Source organism: Rattus norvegicus, chromosome 5 (assembly GCF_021556685.1).
Source record: "Rattus norvegicus strain SHRSP/BbbUtx chromosome 5, alternate assembly SHRSP_T2T, whole genome shotgun sequence".
NCBI classification, from domain to species: domain Eukaryota; kingdom Metazoa; phylum Chordata; class Mammalia; order Rodentia; family Muridae; genus Rattus; species Rattus norvegicus.
In genome coordinates this window covers 132,089,889-132,109,210 of record NC_141538.1, presented here as the reverse complement: position 1 = coordinate 132,109,210, position 19,322 = coordinate 132,089,889, and the positions used below count along the sequence as shown (strand labels likewise).

At 41.0% G+C, this 19,322-nt stretch overlaps 1 protein-coding gene across 4 annotated transcripts in view; it reads right to left on the bottom strand.

Annotated features, from left to right (window-relative positions):
• Agbl4 (AGBL carboxypeptidase 4) overlaps positions 1–19,322 on the bottom strand; it is a 1,315,938-nt gene that overhangs the window by 345,697 nt on the left and 950,919 nt on the right.

The window sequence follows — 19,322 nt, the reverse complement described above, 5'->3', positions numbered from 1 at the left end:
GGGTCAACAAACCTGTATTCTTTGCAGTTCCCAGAGACTGAACCACCAACCAAAGAACATACAAGGACTTGACCTGGACATAGATCTACCACACATGTATAGCAGATGTGCAGTTTTGTCTTTATGCAGATACACCAACAACTGGAGCAGGGGCTTATGCTAACTGTTGCCTGCCTGTGGATCCAGTTCCCCTAGCTGGCCTGCCTTGTATGGTACAGGATGTGCCTAGTTCTGCAGTGCCAGGGTAGGTTGGTACTCAGGTGGGACCTCTTTGTTCTCAGAGGTAAAGTGAAAAGGTGGAGGGAGGGGAAGTGTGAGGGGGGATTGGAAGGAGAGTGGAGCTGCAATCTGGATGTAAACTGAATAAATAAACTAATAGAAAAAACCCAAATTAATAAAAAATAATAAAAATTTAAAAAAGAAAATGCCATATGATACCTACTATATAAATCTCCATATGTGTATATATGTAAATAAATGTGTATATATGTACATATATATGTACACATATACAGACACATACACATACACACACACATATGGATCTCTTCCTCTAAATTTTTATTTTGAAACTCACAGTTTAGTGCATCTTTCTTCCCTTATCAAAGAGATTCATTTTTATAGTAATGACAATATTTTATGACAATAAAGAGACCCCCTCCAGTGACATGCAGAAAATAAGAAACTATGGAATATTTGGCTCTAAATGGAACATCTCTATTGCATTGCCTTCCTCAAAGCTCAAGGATTGTGCTGGGAAAGAGGATGTAAGAACCTAAGAGCCAGAGATTTCTGTAGCAAAGTGGTAAGTTCCATTCACGACTGGTCTGTTGCACACATTGAACTTATGCTGGGACCACATGCACAAGACCTGCATAACATCGGGCCAACCAAAATCCATACATAGCTGGGGAAAGGCTCATGAATTCCCACCTTCATCTGAGGTGCTATCGATAGCTAATGGTTGCGGAGTAGGGAGGAAGGAGAGTCAGTTTTCTTTAGGGATGGGGGTCTGAAGATGCTACCTATGATTCGGTAGATGGTCCCACACATGCATATACAGGCAGCACTAAATTTATTATTCAGTAGGTCTCAAGATGTTGGAGTTGGAGGGGAGGGAATGGGTGATGGGTTTGATCCCAGCTACATGTATGAATATTAAATGTTTTAGTGATATATTTATTTATTTTATGTAAATGAGTATACTGTATCTTCAGACATACCAGAAGAGGGCATCAGATCCCATTACAGATGGTTGTGAGCCACCATGTGGTTGCTGGGAATTGAACTCAGGACCTGTGGAAGAGTAGTCAGTGCTCTTAACCACTGAGCCATCTCTTCAGCTATTTTTAAAAGGAACGCTTGGAAGTCAGAACTTGCTTTGTAATGTCCTTGCTGCATAGGCCAATAATTTACCTTCCTTTGGACCTGTCTCTACCACATACTGGCAAAATGATCATGAACAAGTCAGATAATTTAAAATGGGTTTAATGCCCTACTCACTAGCATTTAGATTATATCACATGTCTCCAGGTAATGTTACATAATTTAGTAGGGATTTCTAAGGTCAAGATCCCTTGTTTGAAAAGTCTTCACATGTGGCTTGTAGCAGCCAGCCTGGGCCCATTCCTCAAGGGCCCTCATCCACTTGACTACCTTGATCACAGATGCTATTGCTGTGTGTTGGGATTATCTATGTGAGTCCTCGGACTGTGTACACTTACACTTGTTGCAGGTGCAGTCATGATAGCATTCAATTCTGTTTCTCTCGCTACTACCACTGTACTTGGTGTATACCAGGCTCTCTGTCATGTTTGCTAAATTGCAGAAAATGGTAGAGTTCCTGGGGAAAGTATCATGACATTCAGAATAAACCTCCGACACTGAAATTGAGGCAGCATTCATCTGTATTTCTGCTCAACCAGGGTAACACCTCTCATGATGCCAGTTTTATGTACTGCAGAAAGCAGAGATGTCTGGCCATAAAAGTGTTTTCTGCCTCTGACTGGTGCTCAGGGAAGTTAGATTCCATGGTGATCAGCTATGACTTTCTTCCCATAAGAAATTGCCAGTTTGATTATGGGGAAAGAATCCAGATATAATTGTTCTTTGTAAGCCTGGAACAGAAGGTATTGTTTTTTGAAAAATGGAATTGTCTAAATTAATTTTCCTGAAACAAACAACTTTGCCAAATAAATGCATAATAGCAATCCAAGAGTTAAGAACAAAATGATACCTTTTGCTATCTGGGAAAAGTATGTGTTTGCTACAGTAAAGGAGCAAAATGTTAGTTTTTTATTTTTATTGTTTGAAACTCTAAGGATGTACGAGTACACACATGTGTGTGCATCTTTCTCTTTCTCTCACCTGTATCTTTATTACTTTAATTTTGCTATTGAAAAAGACGTTTTGAGAAACAAGCGTCATTCGTCTTGATTTCTTAACAATGCTGCCAGAACATTCTTAAACTCTGTTGCACTTTTCAAAGCAGAAACTGGGAAAATGGTGAGGATTAACATTTACTGAATTATCCTTAGTTTTCCTTGACTACTTTTCTTAAACTGACTTGGCAAAACCCTTTATAGAAAATAGTCAATTAAGAACATATTATTAAACATTTACTATGCAGTGGGTGCTTCATTTATGTTTATTCACTTTTCTAGGAATTAAATAGTCATTTATTTATTTATTTATTTATTTATTTATTTATTTATTTATTTATTTTACAAATGAACAGAATGCCTTATGACACGTTCATACACATTTTGTGTGGATGCTTTGAGCCCCACTTGCTCCTTTCTCAGTCTTTGTGCCACAGACTCCTGTTTGTCCTGCTATACATTTGTGTCTTTTGTGGCCTCAGTATTTCCATTTCCACTTTGATATCACCTGTAGGTGTTTTTTTCTTCCCCACTTCCCCTCTTAAGGTTTCTTTTTTCTATATCATAGGGTTCTTTCTGCCTTCCTGGCTTTTACCCATAGTTCCTCTCACCTAGATAGACATATTTAGTAATTAGAAAATAGGATTCCCATATGAAAGACAACATACCACATTCATCTTTCTGAGCCTGAGTTACCTTGATTACTACCTCATTCTCATTATGTAGGTAAGCAACTCCCCTTTAGAGATGGGAAAACCCAAAGCTTAGAAAAATTAATCAAGTTTCCTGATTTAGGCAGTGATCAGTAGAGTAAAGGTTTAAACCATACTTCTGAGTATGAACCCATGTTCTTCAAAATAGTATGTAAAGGGCCGGAGATGTGGCTCAGTAATTAAGAGTCCTTGCTGCTATTTAGAGGACCCAGATTAGTTCCAGCACCCATATGGCAGCTTACAACCATCTGTAACTCCAGTTCTAGGGGTTTAGCTGACTCTTTTGACCTTTGTGGGCACCAGGCACCAGGCACACAAATGGAGCACACACATGCTTGCATTACAAAAAAAAAAAAAAACACCTATACACAAAAGTAAACCAAATAAATAAAAATATGAAATATGCTATTTAAATTGTATATAGTATTATAAAATAATGGGAATGATATAAAAGGAAACAAGTATCCAGGTAGCTACTCTCAGTTTTTACATGCTATTTTCTAGTTCTTAAGTGCCCATGCTGCTACTACATAGCCAATAATTATGTATTAAAAATAAAGATGTAATCATGGCACAAATACGATGTCATTATTTTCTGTATTCTCTTAATTTTAGGTCACGTTATATCATAAAAAGGCTTTCCAAAATTATTACATAGTCGTTTTGAGCATTGTTATAATGAGTTCACAGTGTTCCATTTCGTGAGAACGCATACTTTACTTAAATATAGGACATTTAGGCTATTATTACTTTATTATAAATAACATTACAATAAACATATTCCTGAATGCAATTCCTTTCGTCATTTGGATTAGATCATTTCTTTGAAATGAATACCCAGGAGTGGAATTACTGGATGAGAACTTATGTAGCCTGTCACTGCTAGACGCACATTGCCACATTGCTTTACAAAAGGATAGATCTAATTTATAAGCCCACGAATAGTGTATGAGATAAAGACTTTACTATAAACTTGCCAGTATGGGGGCTTACAAGTTTGAAAATATTTTTATGTGACATAATGAGTACAATATAGTATATGACTCTTGTTTTCGTTCCTTCCTTTATTACAAAATATACTTTAATAGAACTGAACCTTTTCATTATCTTGCATATCGCTTCTGTTTCCTGCTGGGAGAGCTGCTTTCACACCTATCTGTTGGGCATTTAGGATTCAAGAGTCAGCTGTTTGGATTCTGAACTCGGAAGTTACCAATTGCTCCTGTTTTCAGCTCATCATTGTTGATGACAATGGTAATATCTATTGGGACCTGATTTGTCACCAAAAGAAACTTTTTCAAAGCAATGTTTTCAAGGATGTATCTCAATGAAACTTGGGGACACATTTAGACATTGTTAAAACAGTACATCACGGATTAAGGATGCTTTGATATTTCCTGTCCTTTAATTCTTCTATGAGGATTGATGTTCTCACTTCCCACAAAGCCAGAGAGATATGCACATGGAGAGTACTGATTTGCCATCGTGTAAGACACACATTGTACCTCCTATGATTCCCCTACAGTCTCCATTTCCAAGATATTACAGAACAGATATTACAGAATGGTTTCAAAACCTCATTAACTTGGGAAGATTTATCAATATACTTCTACATATTTACAATGTTTGTGATTTTTGAAGTTTCTTCCTGCCTTTCCCTAATTCAACCACAGGGGTCCTTGGGTTCTATCCATTCATTGGGTGTAAGTATTTGCACCTCTTAAAGGGCAGCCATGCCAGGCTCCCATCAGTGAGCACACAATAGCATCATTAACAGTGTCAGGCCCTGGGACACCCCCTCATCCCCCGAGCTGGATCCCAATTTGGGCCTGTCACTGGACCTCTTCTCCCTCAGTCTCTTCTCCATTTTTGTCCTTGCAGTTCCCCTAGATAGGAAGAATTCTGGGTCAGAGTTCCTGACCATGGCATGGCAACCCCATCCCTCCACTTGATCCTCTGTCCTTTCACTAGAGGCAGACTCCACAAGCTCCCTCTCCCCACTGTAGTGCATTTCATCTAAGGTCCCTCCCCTTGAGTCCTGAGAGTCTTGACCTCCCAGGTCTCTGGTACATTCTAGAGGGTCCTCCCACCTTTTAACCCTCGAGGTTGCCTGCTTCCTCTTTCTGCCAGCCCTTGGAGCTTCAGTCCTGTTCCCCCAACCCATTACAAGACCATGTCCTTTTCTACTCCCTGTCCCCTTTCCTACACTCTCCCTCCCCCTCCTGTGATTGCTTTCTTCTCCCTCCCAAGTGGGATTGAGGCATTGTCACTTTGGTTCTTCAGCTTGTTAACCTTTTTGAGTTCTGTGGATTGTATCCTGGGAATTCGGTACAGTTTTTGGCTAATAACCACTTATTAGTGAGTGTATAACGTGCATGTCCTTTTGGTTTTGTGTTATCTCACTCAGGATGATATTTTCTAGTTCTATCTAGTTGCCTGCAAAACTCATGACGTCCTATTAATAGTTGAGTAGTACTCCATTGTGTAAATGAACCACATTTTCTGTATCCATTCCCCTGTTGTGGGACATTTGGGTTCTTTCCAGCTTCTGGCAATCACAAATAATGCTGCTGTGAACATAATGGAACATGTGCCCCTCTGGCATGGTGGGGAATCTTTTGGGTATATGCCCAAGAGAGATATAGCTGGGTGTTCAATTTATTGAGGAACCTCCAGATTGATTTCCAGAGTAGGTGTGCAATCCCACCAGCAATGGAGGAGTGCCCCTCTTTCTCCCCATCCTCCCCAACATGTGCTGTCACCTGAGGTTTTGATCTTAGCCATTTGATTGGTGAATCTCAGGATCACTAAGGACTTTGAACATTTCTTTAAGTGCTTCTCAGCCATTCAGGATTCCTCTGTTGTGAATTTTCCGTTTAGTTCATACCCCATTTTTTGATTGGGTTATTTGGGTCTTTTGGAGGTTAGCTTCTTGAGTTCTTTAGATATGTTGGATATTAGCCCTCTATCAAATGTGGGGTTACTGAAGACTTTTTCCAATCTGTAGGTTGCTGATTTGTCCTATTGACTATGTCCTTTACCGTATAGAAGCTTTTTCAGTTTCATGAGATCCCATTTATCACTTCTTGATCTTAGAGCAGAAGCCATTTCTGTTTAGGAAATTCTCCCCCACCCCCTGTGCCAATGAGTCTGAGGCTCTTTCCCACTCTCTCTTCTATTACATTCAGTGTATCTGGTTTTTGTTGAGGTCCTTGATCCACCTGGACTCGGGCTTTGGGCAAGGTGGCAAATATTGATCTGTATGCATCTTTTTGATTATATTATCTCAGCTTAACATCTCCCAGGCTGATCTGTTATCACAAATGACAAATATCATTTTTTTTTGGTTCTTTTTTTTCGGAGCTGAGGACCGAACCCAGGGCCTTGCGCTTCCTAGGTAAGCGCTCTCCCACTGAGCTAAATCCCCAGCCCCGACAAATATCATTTTTAAGGATCAAATAGCATTCTATTTTGTATATGTGGCAATTTTTATTATCCATTTATATGTTAATGGAAAATTTGGCTGATTCCATATCTTTAAAAGATTCCAAATTTTGACTCTGGTGTTGAATAAATGCAGGGGAGCAGACAGTTCTTTGACATAATTTACTGCCCTTTGGATATAAATCTGGACAGAAGATTATGGATTTTAAGTGACTCGGGGTCACCTGTTAGTGTTTTAGTTCGTCTACCAAGGAGTTTGTCTACTTTATTTTTCTGGGAAACTAATTCTTTGTTTTATTGATTGCTTGACTTTGTGTTTTAGCATCGATTTCATTTGTCTCTGTTTTAATCTTTATTTTTTTATCTATCAATTTTGGTTGGGCGCTGGAGGTGAATCTCAGTGGAAGATCACTTACCTATCATGTGCAAGGCTCTGGGTTTGATCTGTACAACTGCAAAGCCAGGGGAATTGTTTGCTTCCTGAGTTTTATAGTTCCTTAGGTGGCACTGGTAGCCTGTTTATTTAGTTCTTTCTTTTTTTCACTTGAATGTTCTGATTAGTTGAAACCCCATTCATAGTAGTGCTTTTGTTTTACTATACTGTATTTCCATTTTATTTAATTCAAGAAGTGTTTTCATTTCCTTTTAAATTTTTTCCTCCACCATTTAAGAGCATGTTATTTGATTTGCATGTATTTGTATACATTTCAAGGTTCTTCTATTTTTTTTCTATTTTATTGAACTTTGATCATAAAAGATACTCAGTATGCTTTCAACTTAAAAAAACTGGCAAGACTGGAGTTGTGCCCTGACACGCTCTATTCTGAAGAATGTTCTGTGCTCTTCAGATCATTTTATTTCATTGCTATTATGTGGGAGGTCCCTCACTGGTTCTTCAGATCATTTTATTTCATTGCTATTATGTGGGAGGTCCCTCACTGGTTCTTCAGATCATTTTATTTCATTGCTATTATGTGGGAGGTCCCTAACTGGTTCACTTGGTTTCCACAAGTAGGGTCGAGACAAAAGGAAGAGGGAAGGAACCATCTGGTGCAGGGTGTCACTCCCCCAGCATCCAACTTACACTTAGAAGTAAACAGAAACGCACTGAGTTAAGTTGTAAGTTGGCAGTATGGGATGGAGAAGGGGCAGGTACGTAGTAGGATGTCCTAGGATGTCCTTCAAGCAAATACCTCCCCATATTGGGTCTGCATCAACCCAGGAGTAGTTGGTGTAGGAATGTTAGGATTCTCAAGAAGGGAAGAACAGAAAGAATGATGGGATGTGTTGGAGGAAGGCGCTGCTTGGCAACTGGGTTGAGTGGGTTTCATTCCCTCTTCAGAAATTATTCAGTCCAGTTGGTCTGGCTGGAGGGTAGAGGCTGGCAACCTTCAGAGGCTGCAGGAAGGAAGGGAGCTCCAGGAGGCTCTCAAGGCTTGACTTTCATGATACCTAGGTTTTCTGTCAGGCCACAGCAGGCCTTGACCTCCTCGTAGGTGGTTTAAGAGGTTTCTTATGAGAGTACATGAGAACAGTTCATGTGTATGTGCTTCAATTTTCTTGCTGCTTTGAGATACTCTCTCAAAGGATTAAATTTAGTATACTTTGGGTGTATTCCTGGCTGATTTGTATTCAAATGCTCATCTTTGACTTTACAGCACCGGGATGTTTATATCTTTCTCTAGATTTTTTCCTGTCATGTAGAAGAAGATTTCTAACCTTTGGGCATTCTCAAGTGTTTCTTGAATACCAACAAGCTGAGTATTTTCTCTTGTAATACTCTTCAACATTCCCATAATGCTTTCTTTGTTCTGCTTCACTCTTTTTATTTCTTCTATTTATTTTGGGTTTTCTTTAAATTATATTAATTCATTGAGAATTTCATACATGAATACAATACATTTTGATCATATTTATTCTGTACTCCTCCACCTAACTCCTCCCAGATCCATCAACCCCCTCCCTACCAATTTAATCTCATCTCTTACCACTGAGTTCCATTACTTCTGCTCAGATGCTCATGGGTTTGGGGCCATCCAAACGAGGGTATTTCAACTATCAGGGTTACACCTCAAAGAAAACTGACTCTCCATTTCCCAGAAGTCATCAACTAGGAGTTTATTTTCCCCCATGCCAAATCTTTACTGGCTTGATCTTCTGCAACCGGCCGCAGCTGCTGTGAGGTCACGAGTGCAGTTGTCCTGTGAAATCCAAAAGATATTCTTTTGTTCCTGTTCTCCTAACCCCTGGCTTTTACAAGTCCCCACTCTAGTCTTCTGCAATAGTCCTTGAGCCTTGTGGGGTGGTGGTGTGATATCGCTGCCCCATTTGTGGTTGACACTTATCCCCATGCAGATTTTACGACAGCTCGTCTCCAAGCTCACCCTGTCTTCTACGTTCTGTTTTGCTAGTTATGCCTTCTAGTACACTTTTCATTTTGTTTAGTGTGCTTTTCAGTGAAAAGATCTGCTTGATTACAGAATAAATTCACTTTCACTGATAAAGTACTGCATTTTGTTTCTGTGTCTTTAAGGTATCCCTCGAGTTTCCTGAAAGCAGACATTGTAAATTCTTGTCTTGAGAGTTGCACAGATTAGTTGCTACATGGCCAATTTCTGGCATTTTATTATTTTAATGAATTCTTAAATAAAATTGCAATAAATAAAAGCATCACAATCACATGTCCAAATTGTCCAGAGCTGGTTTGTACCACTCAGTGAACTTCTATTTAGTTAGAAAAAGCATTTGGAATGGAAGCCATCCAACATCAAGTTAAATTTTACACTATCAGTGTTGGATAGCTTTTATGCACTTAGTCACCACTAAAAGTAAAAGCATCCATGAAATAGATGAACTAGAACAACCAGCTTTATGTCCTTGGAAGCTTTTGGAGGTTGTTGGTATACTACAGTGAATGTTCAGACTCCTCGGGATTAGGCTTTACTTTCCGCCTTCTAGAAATGGCGAGCCAGGTCTCTGCCACTATTTTAGCACCAGGTGGTGAGCTAAGCCTAGGTTTGCTGTGAGATCTGGATGGTGCATTGTCACTACCTTAGCACTAGAGGGCTTCATGTTCCAAGTCTGTGCCCTTGGCGCAGCTGCTAATGTTGTTAGGAAATAGGAAGTTGTTTTAAAACAGAAAAAAATAAAATAAAATAAAAGTCTATGCTGTCCTAGCAAGCCTCTACTTGGGGTCCAGGTAGGCCCACAGACTTCATCTGTAAATAGCACCCTACAGTCATGCACTCTGAGGTTCTGAGTGGACAAGTTTCACAGGCAGTAAAGTGCCAGTCCTAGGTTTTTATGCAATGATTTGGTGCCATTCTCCTTTCTCCAATTGGACAACTTTCTCAATGTTGCACCACCTGTGATCAGAGGTAAGATAAGCAGGCAGATCCGGTGCCACTGACATCACAATGCTAGGTTGCACCCGAGCTTAGAACCCAAACTGAGTAGCACAGCACAGGGATGGGACTGAAGACCACACTCCTGTGGTCTTACTGCTGTTGGGGTGGACTTGCAGGGTTAGATCACTGCAGGATAAAAGTCTGAATAGGTCTCCAGGCTCTACTTGGTGTAGAGTTGGACATGTGAAGGCACAACCATCAGTAACTCCTCAGTGTTAGATTTTGCCCAGCTAGCACTGCGCTCCAAGACAAATCACATGCTTACTTCTCTATCCTACTTGTCAAGTCTATAGTGTTTCTCACTGCTGTAATGCACTAAGAGGGGGAAGGCCTGGGTTAGTGGAGGCACTCCCTTGGCTGCAGGCACAAGCTTAGGGTTGGTAGAGATGGGAATCTGCTGAGCACAGGGCTGCAAGAACAAAGCTTAGACTTACTTGTCCCTCCCTTTTCTAAGAACGAGTCTAGCTCTCTACATTCCCTTGCTTAAGACTTGTGGAAGGGTAATTCAGGTCACAGTTTTCTTTCTTTCTTTTTTTTTTTTTTTTGGTTCTTTTTTTCGGAGCTGGGGACCGAACCCAGGGCCTTGCGCTTCCTAGGTAAGCACTCTACCACTGAGCTAAATCCCCAGCCCCACAGTTTTCTTTCTTTATCCTGTGTTTTTTTCTTATTATTATGCTAAAAGCAGAGACTAAGAAGATGGTTTCTTAAATGTTTTTGTGGACAGGTGATCACAACGATGGTTTTATTTTGCTGCCATCTTGTGCTTATTTTAATTTAAGGCAACATTCAGACAGCATTTCATAATGGCTTAAATTCCCACCAATAGTGTCCAAGGTTTGTGTAGATTCTAACCCCCACCTCTAACAGCCATTTTAACAAGGGCGGAGGTATGAGTGGTACCCTGTGGGTTCTTTCTTCACACTGAATTGCTAGTCCCCTAGTCTCAAACATCCAGCTACACTTCTTTTTTAGCTGGCCTCTTCCTACTCATTTTCCACATCTCAGATGTTCATGGTTACTACCATGTATAGACTGAAGTACTTATGAAATGCTGAGATTATGAGGTAATACAAGGCTCCCTCCATCTGTCAGCCTTTCCTGAGCCCTAGAATGATTTCCCTGCTCTGCCTCACAGCGCTTTTGCTAGCATCCTATGATTGCCTGTTGTTGTTTTTCCCCTCACTTGACTGAACTCCTTGAAAGTGACAACTGTGCCCCACTCACGTTGTGGTCCCAGCATCCACTCATAGAGCACAGCACAGAATAGATACCCAAGAGAGAGTCTCTAATGAGCCCGTAAGTGAGTAGAATTGAAGGCACTATTGACATGCACACAGCCAGGGATCTGAGGGTAAGGGGCTTAAATCTTCCCTTCGCTTTAGTTAGTGAGACGTGCTATGTCTTTCTGTTCAGCACTTGCTAGATAACTAGTGGAATAAACCAGAAAAGGGTCTGACTACTAATAAACAAAATAGAAGGCATTAATTGTAGCTGTTCAGGCTTTCGTTTTCTCAGCTACAGTCCCCCAGGGGGCCCTCCTGTCCCAGGCTGCCTACTCTCCTAGCACTCTGCAGAGAATGAAGCATCCAGCTCTTATTCATCATCAGCAGCTTTTCGGAAGCTGCCACAGAATGAATTGCCTGTTGTCGGTCAGGCATTTGTACTCTATGCTCTGTACCTATCGCTTGACTCAAATCTTGATTATTGTCTTTCTAAAATGCAGGTTTTTATTCTAAGCAACATATGCTTTCCCCTTTGTATTAGAGTGTATTAACTGTACAAAGTAATGAGTTTCACCGGGATAGTACCTACTGTGCAGATTATGTGCTTTGATCATTTTGGAATCTGTTCTTACTAACAAATTTGAACCATAGACACGATTCTTTCCATACAGATGAGGAAGGGGAACAATCTAAGTGTCAATTTTTTAAAAAAGAAGTATAGGCTAAAATGTTTCAGCCCGGGGTTCAAAGACCATTCTGACTGGCTCTAGGACTCAATATCCTTCCCCCATCACATTATCCTGCTTCTTGTGGCCTCTGCTATGAACACGCAGTATGTGCTCAAGAAGAACATAATGAATTATTTTCATTCTCCTTTCAAAGTGTTGCAATTTCTCTGAATCAAACCTTTCTTCTCTTAGCCAGCTCCTGTGTGTGGGCAGATGGCAGATGGTGACAATTGTCCACTGCTTGTCTGAATATCACATTTGTATCCTATTCAAAACCATGCTTGCAAAACCATGTCTATGGATATAGATGGGGCAGAGGAGAAAGGATGAATGAGCCCTTCTTTATCAGGCTATTGTGTCCTTATGTGTAAAAGTTATTTCCACTGCAACTGGAGTGCTGCACATGAGGACCACCTCGTCTCTGTTCCAAAGGCCCTGTCATCACTGTTCCAGCAAGATTTCTGCAGTTGTTTCTAGTGAGAGAACACTCAGGATCTAGTGCTCAACCCACTCATAAACCATCATGATGAGGAGGATTACCAATGGCTTTTTTTAACCCCCCTTGAGGATCTCACTAGTTTTGCCTGGAGCTCTCTATGTAAACCAGTCAGGGCCCATAGTCACAGAGATCTGACTGCTTTTGCCTTCTAAGTTCAGGAATCAAAGGTTTGTGCCACCATGCTAGTGTCAATGGCTTTTAAAACCAAGTATGTGGTGTGTATGTATTTAGTACACATGTGGGGCTGTAGGGAGGGGAGGAGGGTCTCTCTCTCTCTCTCTCTCTCTCTCTCTCTCTCTCTCTCTCTCTCTCACACACACACACACACACACACACACACACACACACACACACACACACAGAGAAGGCAGTCAGTTAGCCAAACCTGCCCTGCTATCCCATTTCTGAACAGCCTAAAGTTAGATACAAACTATATATTTGTAAATGATCAGAAATGAACAGAAAAGTAACACTTTGAGCATGTGAACATTATATGAATATAAGCTTCAGTGCCTGTAAAGTTTTGTTGGAGCACAGACACATTCACCTGTTTATGTACCCTTGGCTTTAAAGTGAGAGCTGATCAGTCATGGCCAAGATCATTTAGGCTACAAAGTTTGAAATGCTGACTCCATTGTCACTTACAAAAGTTTCCTGATCATTTGGCTTAGTTCAAACTCCACACCCTGCAGCTACCTCAAAGGCAGAAGTTTTAGTCATGTTATTCAATTATGGTACAAAGCAGGGTATAAAACTTCATTTGGCTATATAACTTGTGAGGTCCGGTAAAAAAAAAAAAAAAGAATGTGCCGGTCCTCTATATAGAAATTGGGGAAAACATATCATTAAAGGTATAAGAATATAGAGATTATCCATTCTTTTTATGTTTCTCCCCAACTATTATGCTAATTTGAATTATATATTTAATGTCCTTCAGCATACATAGGGATGGTTTGGAGGGAAGTACAGATCATCAGGTGCCCAAGGGTGCCCCCTTGATAAAGAGTGAGTCAGTACACACAACACAGGTTGCTGGGTGTCTCCCCAACTTTTCCTTGCCAGCTGCAAGTTGTGGAGACAGAAAAGCCGAATCAGACATTTGCCATTCATGGGTCACTTTCCCAGTTACTGATGGAAACTTGCAAGAGTGCGACACATCTCACACATGGATGAATTAGGCACCAGGATGTGCTGGCACAGGCTTGTTCCTACAAGGTTATCTGTTAACCACTGCAATCTTGTATGTGTGCCAATGGGGATGAGGGCACTGGGAAGTAAGGATCAGGTGGCCAACACCTCTGAGGAGCTGAGGAGCCAGTAGGAGGTGGATCTAGACATGAGCTGAGAGTGCAAGAGGTTTGTTTTATTGTCTTACCTGACTTTTCTCGAAAACTATAAACACAAAGATAAGTTTCTGTGAGTTTTAGGCAGATACCATAGTTCATTGAATCCCAAGGCATTGTTCCTTTTGAATGTGCATTCCGTATTCCTGCATTGTCTTATTTTTCTATTTGATTATAGGTGTTAAGAAAATTATACTTAACTGTGGGATAGATAAGTAACCAACAAGATTTGGCCAGCAGGCTGAGGTTTGCTGATTTTGATCTAATTGGTTTGTAAGGTGTGCCTCACCCCCACCTGCCACCCCAATATTGTGTTGGATGTGACATAGTATATGATGGAGGGCTGCCTGGATGCCTATCCCTACTACTTCCTGACTCAGGCCCACTATTTCTTCATTCTCAGTATATATCTTCTTAAGGGCAAATGTGTAATAACAGAATGGCAATGTTCTAGAGCCTGTTGCCAGCCTCACACTTCTCTGGGAGCATCTTCCAGAAGCTCAGTCAGCCAAAGATTATTACAGGCATCAACATATCAGCTTCCAGTTTTAGTCCTTGGTTTTAGGATGTTTAAAGCCATTTAAGATGGTAAAGTCAGGAGATAAGTGTGAACAAGCAGAAGATGTGATATCTTAGGAATGGAAGTAGTAAATTCATCTGAGGGCACTGTGGGGGAGCTTCCTATAAAGGATGCATTAATGCTATGTCTTACATGATAAATATGATTACTATAGACAGAGAAGAAGGAGGGGGACCTTGACAGTTCTTACAGAGGTTTCTGCATGAGCAATGAATGCCTCAGACATAGGGAAGCCGGTGTGGACCTCTGGAGAGATAATATACTAGTTTGACTGGGGAATAGAGAACAAAGTGATATGCAGGAGATAGTTCTGCAAAAGGCATAAGGGTCTTTTCTTCTCTATTTATGAGTCTGCCTTGAATTCTTGAGAAAACTAGAAGCCCAAAAGAGTTTAGAGAAGAAGAATTCTTGCCAATAGGTATACTAGTCCATGAAAAATGTCTATAGAGAGTAAGAATGGTTTGGTGCAGCCTATCTCCACTAGAGATACAAGCCCAGGGAAGGTGAGCTGGAGCAGACATTTGTAGGATGGCCTCTTAGACACTTCATATACCTATAGGCAGCACTCCATGGGGGCCATATGACAAGCTGTCTTTTGTAGGTTTTCAGAGGGGACAGCAATCTTTTTGAAAAGTACCCAACAGGCAAGAAGAAGAAGCAACATCTTGCCCTGTATCTAACTAACGCTTTGGTTCAAACCTTTATTGGTGTGCAACACTGATTTTCAAAACTTTTAAGCAAGTAATAGGAGCCACCAGATCCCCAGTGTGATGGTTTACATATGTTTGGCCCAGGGAGTGGCACTATTAGAAGGTGTGGTCTTGTTGGAGGAAGGGTGTCACTGTGGGGGTGGGCTTGGGGACCCTCCTCCTAGCTTACTGAAGATGCTCAGTCTGTTCCTGTCTTCCTTCAGGTGAAGATATAGAACTCAGCTCCTCCTGCACAATGCCTGCCTGGATGCTGTCATGCTGTCATGCTTCCAACTTGATAATGGACTGGACCTCTGAACCTGTAAGCCAGCCCCAATTAAATGCTGCCCTTTATAAAACTTACATTTGTCATGGTGTCTGTTCACAGCAATAAGACCCTAACTGAGACACCCAGAGACAACAGAACTTACTTGTTAAACTACTCCTCCTGAATGTCCAGGTAGACATGACCACTATTTTCACCATGGCTCCAACTAACATTGCCTACTTTTGTTGAGATAACCTGAATATGAGACTGTGGGTTGCTGGAAGGCCTCTGTGTTTTCTGTATTCCAAGTGGCTGGCACAGGGTAAGGAGTCAGTCCCTCTAAAGGATGAGTGGGCATACTAATGACTGGGGTGGGATCTTCTAATGGCTCCTGGAGTACATGCCCCTCTAAACTAGAAGCCAAAGCCAAAAGCAACCCTCGCTGTTTTCAGAAGAAGGCACACTAAGGGATGAAGGATGACACCCAGTTCCAGCATCAGAACCAAATTTACAGCAAATAGTGCCCATAAACAGCACAAGCTACTCGGTTAGGCTAATTTATGTTCACACCAGGGCCGCTCTGGCCTCCAAAGCCCAGAGCTCTTTACAATTCCAAAATGATTAAAAGCATCACACAAACACATATTTTCCATTTTTATTAAAAGCACTAAAACGGCAGTGCTTTCTGCATGGCAATAGGGAGCTCCTTCCTAACTCAGGGAGGAAAGTGTCCTCAGACGGCCAAGGCAGACTGCCGAGCATCTTGCACTGTGCCTCCTTCATCTGTAAAACCCACTGTCCTGCCCACCCCCACCACAGAAACTTTGCCCCTGCAATCTTTTCCTCTGCATGCAGTCCTTGGCAAGAACTAACTCATCCAACCTCAACTTCGCCTCAACTTCACACAGACCTTGTTCAGTTAGACATTTGTCTCTACCTAAGTTCTTTAAGGACCTTGATGACCTGGTGTCTAACTTTGAAATCTGTGCTGCTCAAGCACTTGGCTCAGGATGCACAGGTCTTCTTAGAATGTCACAAGCTACTTTTCAAACATGAGTCCTCTTTGTCAGATAAGGTTGTTATGGTCCCAACATTCTGAGGAATTTTTTTCATTTTTCCAAACCCCTTTCTCTAGTGGATTTCTCTAGTTCTGTGTCTTTCCTTCTTTTATCCATGCAGTAAGTACCCATTGTTCTCATTTAAGATCTACCTGGAATTTTCATCTTCTCTGAACTATTCCTGGACTATCTCCGACTACATTTGTCATGACTATTTTCTGTACATAATCCTTAAGAACATGTCATGTTGGGTTCTGTACGACCATGTCTAGCATGGTCAACTAGTGTCAACTCTAAGCACAGAACCTTGTTGAGTAAGATTTTGGTGAATTTGTGATAAGCAAACGTATGGAACTCTTAACTTCCCCAAACTTGCCTCAATAGAGACATCCCTGGCATGTAGGCTGGGTCCCTCACTAAGCTGTTAAGCTGGAGAATAGTCTGGAACATGTTCACTCCAACCAACATGCACTCATGATTTGTACCTGATTTCACATATTCTACTACGTTTCACTGTTTAATGGGCCATGTTCCCTGGTCCCATCCAAGGCTACCTTCCAAGGTGCTGCTTAGAGCTCTACTTCTCTTGCCCACTCAAAGATGCCACTCTGGCAATATTGGCCTAGCCTGTGTATCATCTTACTTTTCACTTTGCTAAAGATCATTCTTGCCCATATAAAAATAAGCTAATTGTTCTGTTAAGAGAAAAAACCCTATTTCCTCCCTTCATATTGCTACATCGTTTTCTTCTTTCCTTAAAACAGCTGTTGCTCTCACTGGCTGGCTCTTCAGCCCTCCCCAACTCCCTCCCACTGACCTGCATCCCTGCCTCATCTGTTCTCCTCAGGATCTCCATTCCTGTGTGTTTAATGTGATGGTCATTTCTCAATCTTTGTCATATCTGACACAGGGTCAGTATTTGATTTTCTTTTATGACTTCTAGGATGCCACATTCTTCTAGATTTTCCTCCTGTTTTATGGCTTTTCTCTCTCTACTGGCTCTGTTTTTTTCCTAGACTTTTAAGGCTTGCATTAGGCCAGGGCACAGTACTTAGAATTCTTTTCTTTATAATGTAGACTTTTTTCCTTTAGTGAGATCCTTTAATTTCATGCTTTCAAATGTCTTCCAAGTGGTAACAGACTTTGATACTTCTATCTCTAGTATTGGGTTTTTCTGTAAAAACTGAACTTATATGCATTACATTTTCAATTACTGTCAAACAAATATCTAACAGGACACACACACACACACAAACACACAATTCTGAGATAAGATATTGCCACGGAGTCCAGGCTATTTTTAGAGTAGCTATGCAGCTCAGGCTGTCCTTGAGCTTGTGATCTTCCTGTCTTAGCTTCCTTAATGATGTGATGACAGGCATTTGCTACCGTCCATAGCTAGCATCTGATGTTTAGTATTCTAAAACTGAATTCTTATCTCTCTCTAAATCAGTTTTAACCACCGTCTCTTCCTTGTCAGGTAAACAAACTATACTTCTACTATCTGGATTGCACAGGCTAAAATACTGGAAAGTATTTCTTTTTATTTTTGTTCATGTGTTGGTGTGGTATCCACGTGAATGAGGGATTGGGTGCATGTGTGTAAGCATACACACATAACTGTGCATGTGCATGTGAAGGCCAGAAGCTGATGTCCAGAATATTCCCTCATTGCTCTCCCTGGGACCCCTTGTCTCTGTCTTCCAGGCACTGGAATGGTAGGCAGGTTGGCACACCTACCTGGCAATTATGTGGTTCATTAGGAATCAGAAGCCTGGTACTTAAGCCTATACAAAAAATTTACCCACTAAACCCTAGTAGTTATTTTTGATAATATTCTTTTATCCAATGTTCAGAGTGAATGATCTATTAGATCAGATTCATTTATCTTCAAAATTTATCGAAACTCTAGTCACTTACCACCTTCCCCACTCCAGTCCCTAAGTTCAACATGTTACCTGCTTTATCTATCACAATAGCATTTTAATGTCTCTGTTTTAGCTCTAACCATGCACTGCCATTTTAAGATTATTTTCAGCACCATAGTTAAAGAAATGGTAGTCAAATGACTCAGAGAACTTGAAAACCTTAAAGGCCACCAATGAACTTTGAATGCTTGGGTTCCCCCAAACCACAGACTGAAATTCTTTTTTTTTTTCTTCTTTTTTCTTTTTTTCAGAGCTGGGGACCGAACCCAGGGCCTTGCGCGTGCTAGGCAAGCGCTCTACCGCTGAGCTAAATCCCCAACCCCGCAGACTGAAATTCTAACCTCAAAGACATTCCCATTAGGAACTGGGTCCTTTGAGAGTTGATTATATTATTAGAGCAGAGCTGTCATATTTTGGAGGCATATCTTTATAAAAGACCAAAAGAGAGCTAGACAGTCTCTTCTGCCATGAGAAGACATGGTGGATAAAAGATGCCAATCTATGAAGGAAGCAGGTCACCATCATTTACAAAATCTACCAACTTCTTCATCTTGGATTTCCTAGCCTTCAGAACTATGAACAAAATTACTGTTTATAGGCGTCTCAGTCTGTTATAACTGCCTGAATGCACAAAGATGGCTCTAATCTGAACACAGTAAAAGCCAAAGCCCATATTATGTTTGTAAGAGCCTTGTGGTTTGCCGCACCTTACTCCACTATCCTCATTTCCTCCTACTTTCCCTCTTCACCATCTATGTCAGCCACCCACTCCAGCTCTGGGAAAGCATTTATGTCCACTGCACTTACAGATGTTCTTCCTGGTAACACATCCTCCTTACTTCCTCCACAGTGTTGCTTTCCTGGTAACCTTATTTAAAATTCCAGTTCACTCCTTTCCCTGCACCCCTGCTCATTTCCTACCCATACTCCTTCCTCCTCTCAATTGTCTTCTTTTCCTTCCAGCTCTTCAGTGTAACCACTGCTCTGGGTAAGACTGTTTTAGCCTGTGCATTTCTTTTTTTTTTTTTTTTTTTTTTTTTTTTTGGTTCTTTTTTTCGGAG